General features: G+C 41.3%; 1 protein-coding gene across 1 annotated transcript in view; it reads left to right on the top strand.

The window, feature by feature from the left end:
- Positions 1 to 17,722, top strand: part of LOC118221568 (vesicular glutamate transporter 1-like) — a 43,004-nt gene that overhangs the window by 15,445 nt on the left and 9,837 nt on the right. The gene's annotated exons all lie outside the window — the stretch shown is intronic.

Genomic DNA, 17,722 nt, shown 5'->3' with positions numbered 1-17,722 from the left:
TGTAGTCTTTTAAAAGCCTACATTTTGGCTTAATGCATGAATATTTCTATATTAATTTTAATTGAAATCACTATTTTACGATAACTGAACAAATCGGTTGTCACTGGGCCTACAAAGGCTACAAAACTGAAAGGTTTTCGCTAATTAGCGAATTATACTAATTGCAGTGTGACTAGACTTAGTCGGCTCTTTCATGCTAGACTCCTTTGAATCATATCTTTAAATATTCATAATGCTTAGAATAAATGTAAATACATGTTCAAATAACCTATAGAATAGTCTATAGAATATCAGGTGAAGCGTATGGTCCATTAACGCACTGATAGATGATTGTGTGCATGGTCTTGTAGTGCACTCTCTGGGGATTTGAGGAAGCGACTAAACTCGTAAATCCTCTCCCGAAATAGCCTGCTTCCATGCCCAGCTGTCGGTCCACGCAAATCCCCAAACTAGCCCTCCCTTTATTTTCTGTCACTTCCTCACCGCTTTCCCCCCACACGCCTGTGTATCCCGTCTAGTAAATGTCTCCATCCCCTCCCCCTCAGGTTTCCACTCCTGGGATTACGGGAACGTAGGCCTAAAGGTGCACGCGCATCAACTTGTTTTGCGCTGCAAACATGCCCAACTAGAATTTTTTTTTACAACGGTCCCTCAATCCAGATAGACAACAACGGTGGTTAATGTTAGTTTTATTTCAACAAATGACATGTCACTATTTTTCTCAGTTGTCTGTCTCTTAGGCTATTTTGTTATTTGTTGGCATCGTTTTTTTCACTGCAGGCTGGAGCCAATGGACCCTCACTAAGGAAATTCAGGGCATGATTTTAATAATAGCACACTCGACTATTCAGTAAGGCCCATGTGACCAAATTTCCATTAGAATGTTGAAGTGAATTTAGTTGGGGATGGACTATGGGATCGAATTAGCAATTTTGTTTCGCAAATAATGCATTATGTTTCGCTTAAGTTTCTACCCTACCCATGTTTTTTAAAAATCCAATTAATATATAGCCTAAGCTATGTAGTATGACGTAGGGAATAACGTGGAATTGGGCTATAAATCATTCACGCATGAGAATCGTTCTTGGGAACGTTCTGAGAAAAGTATAACAGTTAGACCTGTCATTTAGGTTATCTTAAATGCCATTTAGATTAGCCGAATTATTTCATACTTCCCCTCGGATTCTCAAAATATCGTTTATTATGCTCATAATGCTCGTTAAAACCACACAACCTTTAGTTTCCTATAGATTTTGATTACTAAAACAGTGGTATATAGTGGTAGGCTACATCTTAAATATGAACGATATCAGATGTAGAGATTGTATAGGAACCTACGTGTAGTTCTATCTCTGTGTTATTGCTCATGTTTATGTCTAATGGATTTCACAATTAGACTACTATATCTAATATAATGAGCCTTGATGCAGGCTATGCAAAGTGTTGCATATATCAGTATATTAGGATGTCTATTGTGAGTAGACATTTATATAATGTATGACAACAATCATGCAGTAAGAAATCCATATATGTATATGTTGTAACGGCATAAATACATGACTGTTTTTGCAATTAAGTTGCATAGAATACTCTCCACACATATGGGCATGCGTACATATATAGCACATTTATGGCATTTATATATGGCTAGTGTCGCAGATGTATTGATGCGCAATGAGTGTGCGCATGTGTGCTTTCACTTGCAGTCAGTAATGTGATCCCCCATTCTGGTCACCGTCAGCAACTCATCTATTATTTATATATTCTCCCAATCAGAAAGCTCTCAGAGTTACTATAATAAACTCAGCAGAGTAAGCAAATACTGAACCTTTGTCAGGACACTAACAACCTGGTACCCTCTTCCCACTACATTCCAGTCTCAGACTTTTTTTGTGATCTCTGTTCAGTATTCTTAAAATACTGTCTTTAAATGAACTTGAATATTTTGGTTCTCCTTTTCACATGGATTGTACTATTTCATAGAGTAAGGGACAATAGTAGTCTTGAGTTCAGGGTTCCTTCTCACACTATGGTGGTACACTTCCTGTATAGACAACAGGGAAGAGAGGGTCCACCTGAAACTATTACCATACTGAAAACTGAGGAATCTCTCAATGCATCAGGTTCATACAGCAAGAGCATGCCAGGCCAGCTTCTGAAGGTCACAGTACAACACTTTAAAAACCATTCAGGGGTATCCATATTAGTAGCACCCTGCATACAATGCCAAGGGAAAACATCCATTAACAGTATTATTAAGACAAGATATGCATCTCTAAAGCAGAAACATCGACAAAAGGCTTAATTTAATTTTCACATAATTTATGTTTGTAGGAGACATTATGAAGGGCTAAATATCTTACAATGAACACATTGTGAAGTACAAAACCGTTTATAGACAACAGGATATTTTACTGGAGCCCCTGGGGTTCAAGTACCTGGCACAAACACAGGACACAATCCTCATATCAGTATTTCAGAGCTCTTGCCTTTCTAAAGCATATTGTGGTCGATACTGTACGGTGACACATGTAGGGTGCTGTATGCCAGAGAGACAGTATTATTTCCTCAGTTCAATGCACTGGCCTGTAGACGTGTGTGTGTGTGTGTGTGTGTGTTTACGAATGTGCGTGCGTGCGTGCGTGTGTGTGTGTGCACCTGTAGGACATTATAAAGACACACTAAGTGTTCTGCCCAAATTGAATCATTCAGATTTCCATTAAAGTATATTTTCAGCAGGCCCCTCCCCCACCGCGGTTCCAGGGAATTACATTAATGTGTAACCTGACCCACACTCCACTATCAACTCCCACCAACAGCATCAGAGCTTTAATGTTTCTCAACAGAGCATCATGCAGCCAAGTGTTAGGGAATGGAGACTTCACATATTTACAAGTTAAACAAGTTAATACACATTTTGCATGTGTATGAATTGGCTGTTTGATTGTTTAATTTAAAAAAGCGTTTATCTACAGTAGATTATCAGTATGTCACCCAGATGAATAGTGAATATGGACATTTTTTCTTGACTTCCTAAACGTACTTTTGTTCCTCTGCAATGATACTTCATTTTGCATTAAAAATTGAAATCATCTATCCAAAACCGTAATGTCATTCAGTATTTTGTAATGCTTAGAGCATTATTTATGGCAGGGCTGTGTGTGTGTGTGTGTGTATGTGTTGTATACTGGTGTGCATCCTGGTGTTACAATCTTGTCCTCTCTACAACAATGTTATCACCACACACCCTGTCAATGCAGGGAGACATTGGCTGTAGTATGCTTTGACTCATATATGTCCAGCAATGCTGTTTGCTGAGGAATGATTCCAAGAGGACAGAGTGACAGGCCCCCTCGAAAAATTGTTCTGTAATTGTGAAAGGAATAGTGTGGCCTAGCGTTGGGGGTCCCAATATGTGATCTTTTCATGTGGCCCAAAATATCTGGTGGTGCCCCAGTACATGTCTGTAAGTACATAGTAGAATAGGAGTAAAAGTATGGCTTTCTTGCAGATTTAGATGAAAAGCTGTGCATGCACTCTGGACATTTCAGGATATTTCTCTGGATATTTGCTCATTTTGTGTATCAATTTGATGTATCCCTCACTGTCTTTATTTGCCAGTCTTTCAACTTATCAGAATAATACTGTAATAAATACTCCTTTAAAATCTACCTAAAATCTATAAAGTTTATTACTGCCATAGTATATACTACATTTCCCAGCACACCTTGTACTTTATGTTAAAATGAGTGGATAATGTGTAATATAGTATGTAGAGCACTGCACACGCCTCAAAGCTAATGACACTGTTGCTGTAAACTTATACAAGGAGCATTAACATTGTTCTGGACATCTAACATGCAATGTGCAGTTTTGTTTATAGGTATGCATTATAGGCAGATTAGCAGTCCTGGATACAACTGCTTGATAAGCAAATAAATGATCTGCTTCATTGTTTTCTTCATTGTTCTATATGTTTTTGTCTTATTGATTCACCTCAACTCTTGACTATGCATTTATTGTTTGTCATTTGAATGACTGAGTGTATTTTAATGTCCATATACAATACCTGCTCTTTATGTTATATCACAGGTGAAAACCTCTGACTCTATATAGTGGCTCTGGTTTTACCAGTGTGTCTGATCTTTCCTCTGCTGCAGTTTGTCCAGTTCAGTTTAAATCTCCTGGAATATAAATGAAGTATGCGTGTAGTGAACGGTGTGTGTCTGAGTGCATGTAGTCAGGAAGATGCCTCATCCTAGGTAAATGAGTCCCGTTGAGACGCAGTCCGTTTCAGAGAGCACAGAAACACCCTATTGTACTTTAGGACACAGCACCTGTATCGCTCATAGAGCGAGGCTGTCTTTTTGTCCTATAGGTTTTTTATTAATTTTCTTATTTTGGATGTCCTATCCCACCCAAATTTTGAATGTCCAATTCATGAGCTTTGTACAAGCGTGTTCATGTATGTCCCCTGCTGCAGGCTCGGGAGAGTGAAGAAAACTTGTGGTTCTCCTCCGAAACACACGGTGTCAGCCAGCTGCTTCTTTTCACCCCACAGACACAAACTGCACACATGCAGAGCGGGGGCGGAGATGACCCGATCATAAGTGTGCACAGAAAACAAGCCATCGGCCTGGTCAATAGGGGTTGCTTGAGCAATAAACACTGCTATCCCCACCGACTAAATCCCTCCCATATATCCCTTGGACGACACAAAGCCAATTGTGTCTCTTGCAGGACTGCTGGCCATATTTGGCCTTGGCACAGGTTTGAAATATAGTTACATGTACTTTATTCTGAATACAGCAGACCGTTACAAAAAGGAAGTGATGTAGGGTTATCAAATTGCTTCAGGCTTTGTGGAAATGTTCCTTTGTACGCTGAAAACAAGGGCAATGAAGAATTTACCAAATTAGCATAGGTTGATAGAGAGGTCCCAAATGTTCAGCAATGTGCCAGCTTTAGGCCTGCTGACTCCACGGAAAACATCTTTCAGAAAGACTCACCAGGAATAATTAGAAGTTCTTCTGAATTTTGGGCTTGTTTACCATTGCTACGACAACACTTCCACAGTTTTGTGGCACTTTACTTGTTTAGATGCCAGTGATGTCATCATGAAAACATTTTTGACCAGTTTTTTTATATTTTGTTCTAACAGTTATTCCATTAATTTATATTGGCTGAACACTGGAACAAAAACATTATTATACCGTTTTTGTTCATAACGAAACAAAAAGAAAAATAATTAATTCCTAATCTCCGTTTTTGGGGTTGCCTGCATAACCGTCTTCAGCAAGTGAAATGCACGTTCGCTTGGATTCAGGACAGATGACTCACTTGGCCAGTCAAGACATTCCACATTTTGGCTTTTGGCCCTGAATAACTCCTTGGTTGCTTTAGCAGTATGTTTGGGGTCATTGTCCTGTTGCAAGGTGAAGTTTCATCCATTGAGTTTGAAGCATTTGGTTACAACTGTGCAGATAACGTGCTTCTATACACTTCAGAATTCATCCTTCAGTCACATCATCAATGAACACAAGTTAGCCAGGTCTAGCCATACATTCCAAAGCCTTAATACTACCTCCACCATGTTTCACAGATGAAGGGTGCTTTGAATCATGAGCAGTTCCTTTCTTTATCCACTCTTTCCTCTTTCCATCACTGGTACAGATTAATACTCGTCTCATTTGTCCATAAGACTATGTTACAGTTTAAAAAAAAATACTTTTTAGGAAACTCTTCCCTGGCCATTCTGTTCTTGAGGCTTATCAGTGGACAGAACCATCTGAGGTTATACTGGTGTAGTCTTTTTATGGTAATCTTTGACACATCTATGCCAACATTCTGTGTGTTCTTGATCTGGTTGACAAATATTCTTCAGTCATCCACTAGAGTAGTCTTTCATAGTCATGTCCTTTGGTATTGCTGAGCTCACCAGTCCATACTTGCTTCCTAACAATACATCAAACAGATGAATCAGACACACCAAATATGTGTCAGCAGCCTACATGTGTCACCCTACAGCAACGAGCACAATATGCTTTGCAAAGGCAAGAGCTCTGCAATACTGATATGAGGGTTGTGTCCTGTGTTTGTGCCAGGTACTTAAACCCAGGGACTCCAGTAAAATATGCTGTTGTCTATAAAGGGTTTGTTTTCCCCATGCTCTGATCAATGTATTCTGATTTTTCAGCCTAGGATGGCCTGCTTTACTGGCATTGGTCTTATTTGGTCTTTATATTGAGAGACAACACAAACAGACTCCAGTTCCATACTAATCCTAATTCCATTCATTCAATCAGCACCCAACCTTTTGTTAGCTTTCTTGTGTATGCACTAATGATGCAATAAACAAAAAACAAAAAAACAGCTGAGGAGCCCACTGTCCAATTATATTTGCTCTCCTAAAATAGGGGGGAAATGGGGGGACTCAACAGAAAAACAGTTGTTTCTGTAAAATTGTATGACATGTAAATACCATGAAACAAAAGCTGATTGTCTGCACTTTTGCCTCACATTCATCTTTTAATCTTATATCCAAATGCATTAAGTATATAGCAGAAATAACAAATTTCACTCTACTGTTACCATACTTTTGGAGGGCACTGTATGATTTATGTACACATACATTCATAGTGCACCTAGAATATCTGTCTATTGTAATACATCTTTTACAGTACTCTGGTGCTAGCGACAGCTATAGTGTCCTTTCATCCTTTCACAGCTTTTAGAATGCACTCAGAAAAAAGTGAAGTACAAAACTTACTTTATTGAAAGGATAACATTACTGTAAGTGTGAAATAAAATAGCACACACACACACACACACACACACACACTTCACCTTTCTTTGATTTGTGATTTTAATAGAACAATGTAAGGCAATGCCTGGGATCGTCTGATTGTGTTATTGGTTTTTTCCTCAGCGCTGTATCTGTGCTGGCTGCAACCACCCCCAAATGAAAAGGATGAGTATTTATAGCACTGTTTCATGGCTTCACTGAAATATGAATGTCTTGGGGGCCGCTAGATGGCTCATCCTGTTAAGTCACTGTCCTAGTGCATGGATGGGCCCCATGATCTTGGATTGAATTCCAACTGCGCCAGCACCAAATGCAAGGTTTAGTTGGCTAGGGTTTGCATCTCATTGCTCTCTAACAACAGTCGTGGTCTGCCTGCAAAAGTTGTGCATTTTCTTACAGCTCATATCTGTGCATGCTTGGCTTGTGGGTTGTGGTGTAAAAAGAAGCAGCAAGTTATATCATGTACTTAAAAGGAAAATTCCACCTCAAAACAACATTTAGCTCATTTAACAGATCTAAGTATAAGTGATTAATTCTCTCTGTGTGGCTGGACAAAGCAATCTATGTACAGAGGTATCAGCAGCAAAAGGTGGTAATGCCTCAACACACATCACATCAAGCCTTCCCCATTTTTGTACACCCCTACACCTCAACCCTTCCCCATTTTTGTACACCTTGTGGTGCTGTACACCTCAGCCCTTCCCCATTTTTGAAAAACAGCAATGAGCGGGTAATTAGAATTTGGAGATACAGGAGCTCCGACATAGGTGAAGGGGGCATTGACCAAACTCATGTCAAAGAGAGATTTGGGGAAGCTGCTGTCCAACTGTGAACAATATTAGCTTGCTAGCTCACTAGCGCAGTGGACTTGCTTGCTCTTCTGTGCTCTCCGTGGCCCCTTTTTGATGAGAATCCTCTGTCCTTGGACAAGGTGGGGAAACATAGACGGTATCCATAGTATGGATACAAGAGCACATTAGCTGGGTAGACCAGATACTGCAATGAAATCACTAATCGTGGAAAACACTAGGCACATCAAGACTACTAAAAAAATAACAAAAATGTGTACTATTGTTAATTATATTGCCAGTTAGCAAGCTTCATCATGTTTGGTAACGACAGAAGACAGTAGCTAGTCATTACTATGTTGCAGCATCATATTATTGCCGCTATTTCATCTACCATACATCTTACGTATCACATGTAGGTTACCATCGACATATTACTAACAGTAATAAACAATATATCATTACTGACAGTAATATGTAAGCTATAATTAAAGTGTGTGTTTGTGTCTTTTGTAGTGGATTAACCCCTTCTGAATGGCCCTCCTTTCTAAACACTGAATATGGCATGACCAAAATAAGATGGTTACTATTCTGAAACCCTTTTGACTACAGATGTATTCCCAGTCTCTTCTGAAAGGTAACCCTTGGGATTTTGTTTTCCAAGAGTCAGATATACTCTTAATATTTTGGAAAGAAAGTAAAAGAAGCTCTAACACAGTGTGTTCTTTTTGAATGGATACAGATGGGTCTGCCTGGTGAGTTTAGAAACACAATGGAGCCACAGCCACAGTGCTTGGCAAATCCTGGTTCAAATGTGATGGCAATACCACCAAAATTGAGCATTCTGCATAGTTTTTTGTAAGCTATGTCTACGCGGGTTTCCAAAAGGCCATTTGGAGACTCCTTTATATAGGAGTTAAATACTATGTAACCCCCACTCCTTGTCTTCCCTTGCCACCTTTGGCAGCAGCAGGTCTAGAAGATTGTAGAAAATAACTACATTAGTTATCTAGCATAATCCATTGATTGAGGCCTATTGATTGAAGTTTTCCTCAAATAACCCACCCCCATCAAGAGGTCACATCCCACAATTTCACATGACACATTTATTATTCAAAATCCAGCCTAAAACGTATTTATAATACTGAATAATAATAAGTACATTTTGAGAATGTATTTAGATATAAAATCAGATCAAGTCTTTAATTGATCATGACCTCTGCTTAGGAATCAAAGCTGTTTATACTGTCTTCTTCAGAAATATTCACTCAGATGAGTGACTTCTTCCAAGGCCAGGGTGTATTAGACCTGTCCTGTCTCTCACCCAATGCATGCTGGGATAGGCTCCAGCACCCCCCGTGACCCTGCCCAGGATAAGCGGGTATAGATAATGGATGGATGGATGGACAGATTCCCAAAGGCCAAAAAATATACATCATTGTATTATCGTGGAGAATAGAATTACTAAATGAGATTATGTAAAGCATATATTTTGCTACCTATATTACATTTTGCCATTATGAAAACATGTTAATATCAAAATGAACACAGATTTAATGTGCTAACACAAAACCGTTTAAAAGCGGAGAGACTGCATTAACACTCTTTCACACCTGACCTGGGGTACACCTGGCAAGACGCCTCTCCTGAGTCACTTTCCATCTCTGTGACTGCTTGGGTAACAGCACAACCTCATACAATGGAAGATGTTGCTGCAAAGTAAAATTATTTTTGGATGCATGTTAACATAAAGCGCATAGTTCCACATCCTGGCCTTTTCATTTTAGAGTGATCAGCACTTTACTTGCACTGGGATCAGTTTTTTGAAGATGAGCAAACAGCCCAGAGTTTAGGCTGCAATGGCTGGTGGAAAAGCACTGGGTTCTGTAATATGACTCTGTAATATGAACTCTGTCAATGACAACTATTATGTTTATGCTGCCAGGATGCAGCTTTCCCCAGTGAGTCCTGCTGTTCCCAACTGTGCTCACTGCAGTAGTGCCTGGTTAGTGCTGAGTTTGAGGTCTTTGTAGCTATGAATGGCGCTGTGTGTGTGTGTGTGTGTGTGCGCGTGTGTGCGTGGTGTGTGTGTGTGTGTGTGCATGTGCGCAACTGAGATCCTCAAGGGTAACAGCTAATGTAGTTTCAATCACTCCCTGTTCCCTACCAATCTCCCTGCTCCCTCCCAGTCACTGCATGAGTCAGCTTGTATTCCAGCCTTATCCCCCCCCCCCCCCCCCCCCAACACCCACATTTTACCCCAAGCTGGAATGCCTAGTCATATACAGCCATGCTCATACTTTAACCTCTGCAGCTCATCGACCAGCAGGGGTTGCTAGAGAGCAATGCAAAGGGAATCTTGGCTGACTGAACAGTCCCTACCTTTAGGTGACATTGAAACTTATAGGCTCCCCATTGGCAACCCCATTGTGTCAGCCTTTCTTGTGAGAGGAAAGTTCCAATGAAATGGCCAGATGTGATAGACCCCATTCAACCTGTATTTATTCATAATTCTTATATGCAAATATAAAAATACTGCAGTCAGAATATCATCTGAAGGACAGATGATGATGACAATTAATTTGAACAGATTAATTTAAGCATAATGTATAGTCTCATTGGAAGTTACAGCCTGACATCTCTATAAAATTATGTTTTGTGAATTTTCAGTTTCTGTTAATTCTGTGAAGTTTCCTTCTCTTCTGTTTGTTTCTTATTCCTTGTGTTTGCTCAAGTTGGTACATTTTCCCATTAAGTATTTTCCTTTGTCCATGGCTAGTGTCCTTTTATGACTTTTTTGTGTTCTATTTTTGTGTGGACAGGCCTGATAGAGCAAATACTGCCTGATTTGCTGGATTATGCAGCAGGATGACATTGCTTTGGGTGACATGAACATGTCATCATGAACATCATTAAGTAAGGGGGGTTCCCTACACTGAGACGCCACAGCACATTTTGATGTGCACAGGGAAGAAGAGGTTGGCACCTTTTGCTGTTTTGTATTACTAAATTAATTGTCAGTGGTAAGTAATTGTAATCCTATTCCGGGGGTGACAGATTGGGGGGAGGAGGCTAAGATACAGCAAGAGAGGCTGGAATCACTGTATTAAATGTGCCAAAGTGGACAGTTAATTGGGTTGACAATTCATTTACATTCCCAGAGAATTTTGATTATTTTAAGATTGATAGTTAGCTTGCTTGGTGGCTTGATATAATAAAACTACCTCCACTGTTGAAAAGTGAAATATTTTATGTGTACATGTGCAATACATATCCATCTGTCACTGCCAATTTAAAAATATTTGAAAATATTTGAAAAATAATTTTGTGACAAGACTGGGTATCCCAGTTACACTTTAATGTTCGGTCTCCTGTGCATCTTAGCCTGATGACTGCTTTTTGTTTGTATCTAAAATGGATTAGATGCAGAATGTGTGAATTCCTCTCTACCATTCGGGGACTGTGTTCAATTTTCAGCGAGGCGTAGATTTTAATGAATCAGAGACAGATATGCGTATTTATTCACTCTGAGAAAATAGTGCTGTGACTGAACTAACTCCAGGGTACTCGTTGTTCTATGCGGTATTAGCAAGCTTTAAGATGCATATGGGAACAAAATTCCCCACACTCTGTCATCAACATCAGCCCACTGATGCAGAAAAACAGACAGTGGAAGTTATGACCAATCAAGGGGGGGCTCTCACTCAATAGACAGCTTTTTCCAAAAGTAAAAAAAGGGAGACAGGTCAAACTGAGGGGCCACAGCCACGCCCAGTGCTCAGTTCATGTAACCCAGCTACCGAATATCCAAGCCTGGAGATGGTCAATATATTTATATATATATATAAGCGTGCTTCTAGCCACAGTTAGAGGCGACTCTTATATAAAAATTGTTCAAGCAACAGCTACTTCCTGTTGGATGCTGAGCTCAAAACTGCATATGCAACCGATGGGGTTGTTGCATCAAGCTGATAAAAAAATGTTGAGGCGCGTGGCAAACTCCAAGATGCCCCTGTACAAATTTACTGCCCGCTTACCCCCCGAAAAAGTGCCTGAGATGCTGCCAAGCCTCGATCAGAGGGGGCACGGAGCCCCATCAGAGGGGGCATGCCCATACCCTGCCAAGTCAATCGTGCCAGTGAGCCAGTGGGAAAATGTTTGTGACGTAGCAGCTTTCCCTCGGGTAGCAGCAGCAGCATAACACACAAACAACTGACCTGATTGTCAAATAGACTGAGAAGATCAAACATACATAGACAGAGCGTGCACTGGGCAGAGTTTATGAAGTACAGTGTCTTTCTCATTGTCATGCAGAGGGGGCTTAAATGCCACCAGGTCCAAAACACGTGAGCAAAAGGACGAGGTGATAACCTTAAGTGCAATCGCAGGATTTGGTTGTGGCACAACTCTGTCAGATCCTGAAAGGGAAAGACAGTCCTTGCATAAATCACTTACTCTCTTAGTGGAAACTAGCGCAGTAAGCAGCGCCATCTTAAGAGACAAAGCCTCCCAATCTACGAAAGGAGGGCTGCACAAAGCTTTCAATGCCACCGTTATGTCCCACTACGGAACACAGGGTGGATAGCTTGTATAAACACAGTGTTTATAGCTGCCTCACTTAACCCCATATTCGTGAGCCACACCCAACAGGCGCCAGGCCGTGTGACGTAACCTCAATGGGTGGGAGTGAATAAACTGACCCCGCCCTCTGTGATGCTTTGGTCACAGTTTTCCAAAGCGTGACCAAACCTCCGCTACCTTAAGTGGATGAAGACACCATTCCAGAGGGGAGGGGCCACCCCAGGACAAGAAATCTGCCCTGTGGTTCAGCTGTCCTAGGATGTGCAGTGCCCAAAGGGACTGAACCCGCCCAATCAGGTCCTCATTGCCAGCCAGTATAGATGTGGACATTTGATGTCGCCCTTTTGGTTTATATAAACAACTGCTGCTTTGTCATGTTTAGAGCGTTAGAACGTTTGCCCCAAAGATGGGGTTCAGAAGGTTATAATGCAAGCCAGCACTCCAGCACATTGATATGAGGCAGAGGAGGGTCCTACAACCCACTCGTCGTCATGCCATTGCAGGCTTGGTGGAGGCATCTACACAGGAACATGAGAGGAGATGCCGCCCATGGTAGACCAGCACTCAGCATCTGGACATTTTGCCAGTGCGAGAGAGCTCTTCCAAATGACTGTGGAATGCAAAACAGCTTTGTGTGGTCACTCATGTATTCAAATTGCATTCGCCTGTGCCACAGTTGTACTGGTCTCAGGCGTAGCAAACCCAGCGGGATCCCAACAGCATTGGTAACGCTGTTAAGTCTCAACAGGCGCACAGTCGTGATCCCACTGATGCAGCGACCTGGCAAACTCAGTCTCGCAGGGGAGCAGTTCTCTCCCGAGAGGTGCATCGTCACCAACAGTGAATTCAGCTCGAGCCTGAAAACACTTTGTAACGATTGATGGTGAACCCCAGTTCTTTGATGTGGGTGGGATGTCAGCATCTGCATGTGTTTGAAAGCTCCTGGGAAGGGGCTAAAATGAGCCAGTCGTCTAGATACGTTAGAACCCGTTTTCCCTTTTGATGTAATGGGGCGATGGCAGTGCGCACCACCATTTTGAAGGGACAGCCCCAACAGGAGTTTTAGCCCTAGCGCGACGGTCCTGGTGTCTTGCATCTGAGGCAAGAGGCGGGTGTTTCTGCCGAGTGGGCCTCTCCTCATCCAGTCGTTTAAAACTTGCAATCACTTTGGTCGCTGCATGAACGAATAGACCGTTGAGGGAAACGGAAGCGTCTAGGAGAGGAACCTAGTCCACATCAGGAAGCTTCACCTTACTGCAGGGGTGTAAGGTGACCTTGAGCCTCAGAACACCTTCCCTGCAGCTTTTGTTGGCCCCATGATTGTGTTTTATGACACTAATAATTCAGATATTCTGTAAATGGCCATTCTATCACTTCTGCCTAAACTCTCTCTTTACGCTGTAAAAATGGCATAGGGATTTTACTTCGAAACATGTAGGGACTGTACAAGGTGATGTTTGGAATGTTAAGCTACTTTTTAATGGATTAATTAATAGCTAGAGTAACTACGGCTGGGGTTGATTCAAAATGGAATTAGATTTTTAAAATGTTTCTTTTCTGTTGGCAGCTATGACTACATATACAAAACCCAGTGCTTGTTCCAAAGTAGCATTTTAAATGCAGTCATGACTGACATAACTAATGACTGATGAATCTTCACTTTTGGGATTTTGAGATTCTTGTCATCACTACTGATGCTTAAAGACCTTGATCTACTGATCCTTAAAGACCTTGATTCATCCAACATTTATCCTTACATTTCTCTCTAAGTTAAAGTATTTTTTCTTTCAAAACAAAAAAAGGGGAAATTATTTTTTCTTGGTAGTGAACATTCATTCTGAGCTCTGCTTCACTGATTATCTACATAGGTAGTTAACAATGTCATGGTGTGCTATTTTAGTTTGTTTTGATTCGACAGCTTGCCTGGCAGCTGTGCTTACTGGGTTGTGAGCGGCAATGCTGTATATATTTGTGCTCTGTGTTAAATAACTGGAGATTTAGACAATTGGTGTGGTTTAAAAAACACAGACAGAAAACACAGAATTTGCTCTGGATATATATAATATTTGGATATAAACTGCATGATTGGCTCCATCATGCCACATAGTCGTAAAGAACGAAAATGACTAATTGATACACGTCTTTGGTTTCAATGGAAAAATACTCCATTGGGGGTGGAGTGTGCTGATGGCATGAATCTAAAGCAGGCTTGTTTCAATATTGTATCAATGTATCAATACATCAAAACGTATCAATACTGCTTGTCCTCTCATGTCCTCTCTGTCCCTGAAATGTTCAAAATGGAAGCCATGTTTGATCCAGACAGCTTTGATCCTTGTTTCCTTTGGCAGTCAATTTGCAGCCCTGGATATCAGTGCTGTCCATTTAATCTCGCAGTTGTAGTGCATGACTTTACAGGCTTAGGACATGTCATGCATTCGCTGAAAAGGTTATGTTGTCTCGATCAGGTCAGTGTTTGTCTGCTCTTTTCTGTTATCTCTGTTTCCTAAGCTATGTTTAATCAGGTAGTTTACAGTGCTTTGCCTTTTGTCTGAGCATTGGTGCAGTGTCAGGTGAAAAACTGTACTATGAAAGTATGTTTTTTGTGTGGACCCCCTCACCCTCCTGTCTTCGACTTGCACTGATCGCGTGTTACAAGTGATTTACTGAGGGACAGAGAAAGACGAGGGGATTAAAAAGGATCTGCTTTAGGTGCAGACTGAGCAAGACACCGTAAAACAGCAGAAGGAGAAACAGGAAAGAGGGGGATGGGAAATGAAGTAGCCTCAAAAAGAGTGAAAAGATAAACAGAAAAACTATGGTAATATTTTATTTCCATAATTTTCACCTACACTAGATTGGCGCATCAATGACTATTCCTAACTCTTCAGAAGTGTCCTCTGGAATAATATATGAGAGACGGAACTGAAAATGAGGGGAAAAAACAAAAACAGTGGGAGGGGAGTCAAATGAATAATTTATCCTCAATGAAAGCTATTAATATTTGATCAAGGTCCAAGAATGTCTGAGTTATCATTATCCTATACTGATGTGTTATTTGCACATCCGTATAGGTTAATGAGGAGAATAACTCAGACATTTTTAAAAGGTGTTTTTAAAAGGTGTTTTTTAGGTTTAGTTCATGAATTAATGGGAAATTAAAACTGGCCCATAATAATGATACATTTCGGAAACATTTCATTAATATTTGGACGGTAGAAAATTTGAACAAATTTCTCTTATTTATATGATTCATTCAAACTCATTTTTTGGGAAAAGTGACAGCTCCACCCCGGATTAACAATTTAGAAATGAGGAACAGAAACCGCCACTCTAACAACTCAGGTTGTCTGTGCCTTCAGCGGAAATGGTTGGAAGATCTGTAAGAAAAACATCCTCTCAGTGGATGGGACATCACTGCAGAACATTGCACACTGGATGCGTGTGAGCAGTACATGTGTGAGCATACATAATTACTTAATCAAGTGGCCTGATTTCCTCCAGTGGGACACTCAGTGTGTGGAATCAATTAACATGGCTGCACAACCCTGGCTGTTACAACATGGGTGAGGTGCTGCGTTTGCCGCAAATGTATAACAGCAATGACTGCGGCATCTCCCTCCTCCACCCCCACACTTCCCAGCAGGGTTCCTATCTAGACCCAGTAACGTATGGCCATAGCATGTGTTCCTGGTGCCCACATGACCTGCACACAGGCATATTCCTATTTGATATTTTTTTAGGAGGGGAGGCAGACACAGCCACAGTTTGTTGCAAGTCAGGCACAGTGATCCAGTTACCCAGTGAGGTGAGCGAATGAGGCGAAGAGCGTGCAGTAAGGGCACAGGCGGCCTGCCATTAGACCACTGATTGATGTGGCTCTGCTGCGCAAACTCAGGTGGATGCCAGCAGGACCCTTCACCACATGACAGCCCCGGCAATTACACCTCGGTACACTGCCATAGTTCAAAGGTAGCAGCATGCATGGAGTCCACTTCTTAATCTGCTGACATAAAGCATCATCTTACATGACTTGGCATGAAATGTGAATATCTGCACTGAGAAAGATGTGCTTCTGATGTTACCTCCTGCTGTGTTTGAGTCTGAAATAAATGCCATTGCACTGATCATGAAAATCTATGAAAGCAGCGTCCACTAATTCTTCCTTTAAATAAAAAGGATGACAAAGTTGCGACCAGTACATGGATTGTATATACAGTGACCTCGATAATGTTTGGGACCAAGACAGTTTTTATTTATTTGTCCCTGTACCCCACAATTTTAGATTTTGGATTTCAGCTTTGTTTTCAGAAATCATAGCACTTTTTATACACCCCCCCCCCCCCCCCCCCCCCCGCCATTTCAGGTCACCATAATGGGGACATATTCATGTTATGTAAATGAAATCATTCATGTTTAGTACTTTGTTGCATACCTTTGCCTGTAATGACTGCTTGAAGTGTGTGACCCATAGGCATTATTAGGTGCTAATCATCTTCTATGGTAATACTCTGCCAGGTCTGTACTGCAGCCATCTGCAGTTCCTGCTTGTTTTGGGGGTTACTTGCCTTAAGTTTTCTCTTTAGCATAAAAACGCATGCTCACTTGAATTCCGTTTGGGTGAATGACTGGGACAGTCAAGAATTTTTGGCTTTTAAAAACTGTCCAGTAAGTTTGGAAGCATTAAGTTGAACTTGAGTAGCTAAGATGCTTCTGTACACTTCAGAATTCATTCTGCAGCTGCTATCAGAAGTTACAACATCAATGAAGACAAATGAGACAGTACCTGTGGCACCCATACATGTGCAAACCATCACACCCCTACCATAATTCACAGTTAAGGGCGTTTTAGTTCTTGGACAGTTCCTTTCGGCCTCCATGCTTTTTTCTTGCTGTCACTTTGATACAAGTGAATCTTGGTCTCATCTGTCCACATGGCCTTTTTCCAGAACTCTGCCGGCTCTTTTAGGTACATCTTGGCAAACTGCAGCAAAAGAGTAAATCAGCTGCCATATCCACAGTACAGTCCTATGCAAGGGCTTACTCTGTCTCAGAATTCTGTTTCAGGACAGACTGAGGGTAACCTTGTCCGGAAAGGTGAAATGCCACTGGTCATTACCGTACTGAAAGGGCGGGATTGATACTGCCCACATTCGTGCTGTGAGGCAGTTGATGGGAAGGGCATAAACATACCTAGCACAGTGAAATCATGGAAAGCACGGAGAAATCATGTTGGTTTGCACAGAGCAATTAAGGTTTAAGTTCTGAGAAGGACTGCAAATGCCTACCAGTAGACAGGAAAGAGTGGGTGATCAGCAGTCAGTGGAAAGTAAGACAAACATGTGGGGACGATGTGATAGGGTGCTTAGCATTAAGAAGAAGTGTAACAATTCAGCTGGGAGTATACTTGCTGCGGAAACTAACTTCGGCTAATTCGTATGAACTCAACGATGTAAAATGACGTGGAGAAAACAAAACTCCACGTTGACTTTGGCTACCACAGTGTGCACATTCCCACTGGCTGAACTAGCCGAGATGTTTGCAGTCC

This window comes from Anguilla anguilla, chromosome 2, assembly GCF_013347855.1.
Source record: "Anguilla anguilla isolate fAngAng1 chromosome 2, fAngAng1.pri, whole genome shotgun sequence".
Taxonomy (NCBI): domain Eukaryota; kingdom Metazoa; phylum Chordata; class Actinopteri; order Anguilliformes; family Anguillidae; genus Anguilla; species Anguilla anguilla.
Note: the sequence above shows the minus strand (reverse complement) of the source record. Positions and strands in the feature narration are given on the sequence as shown.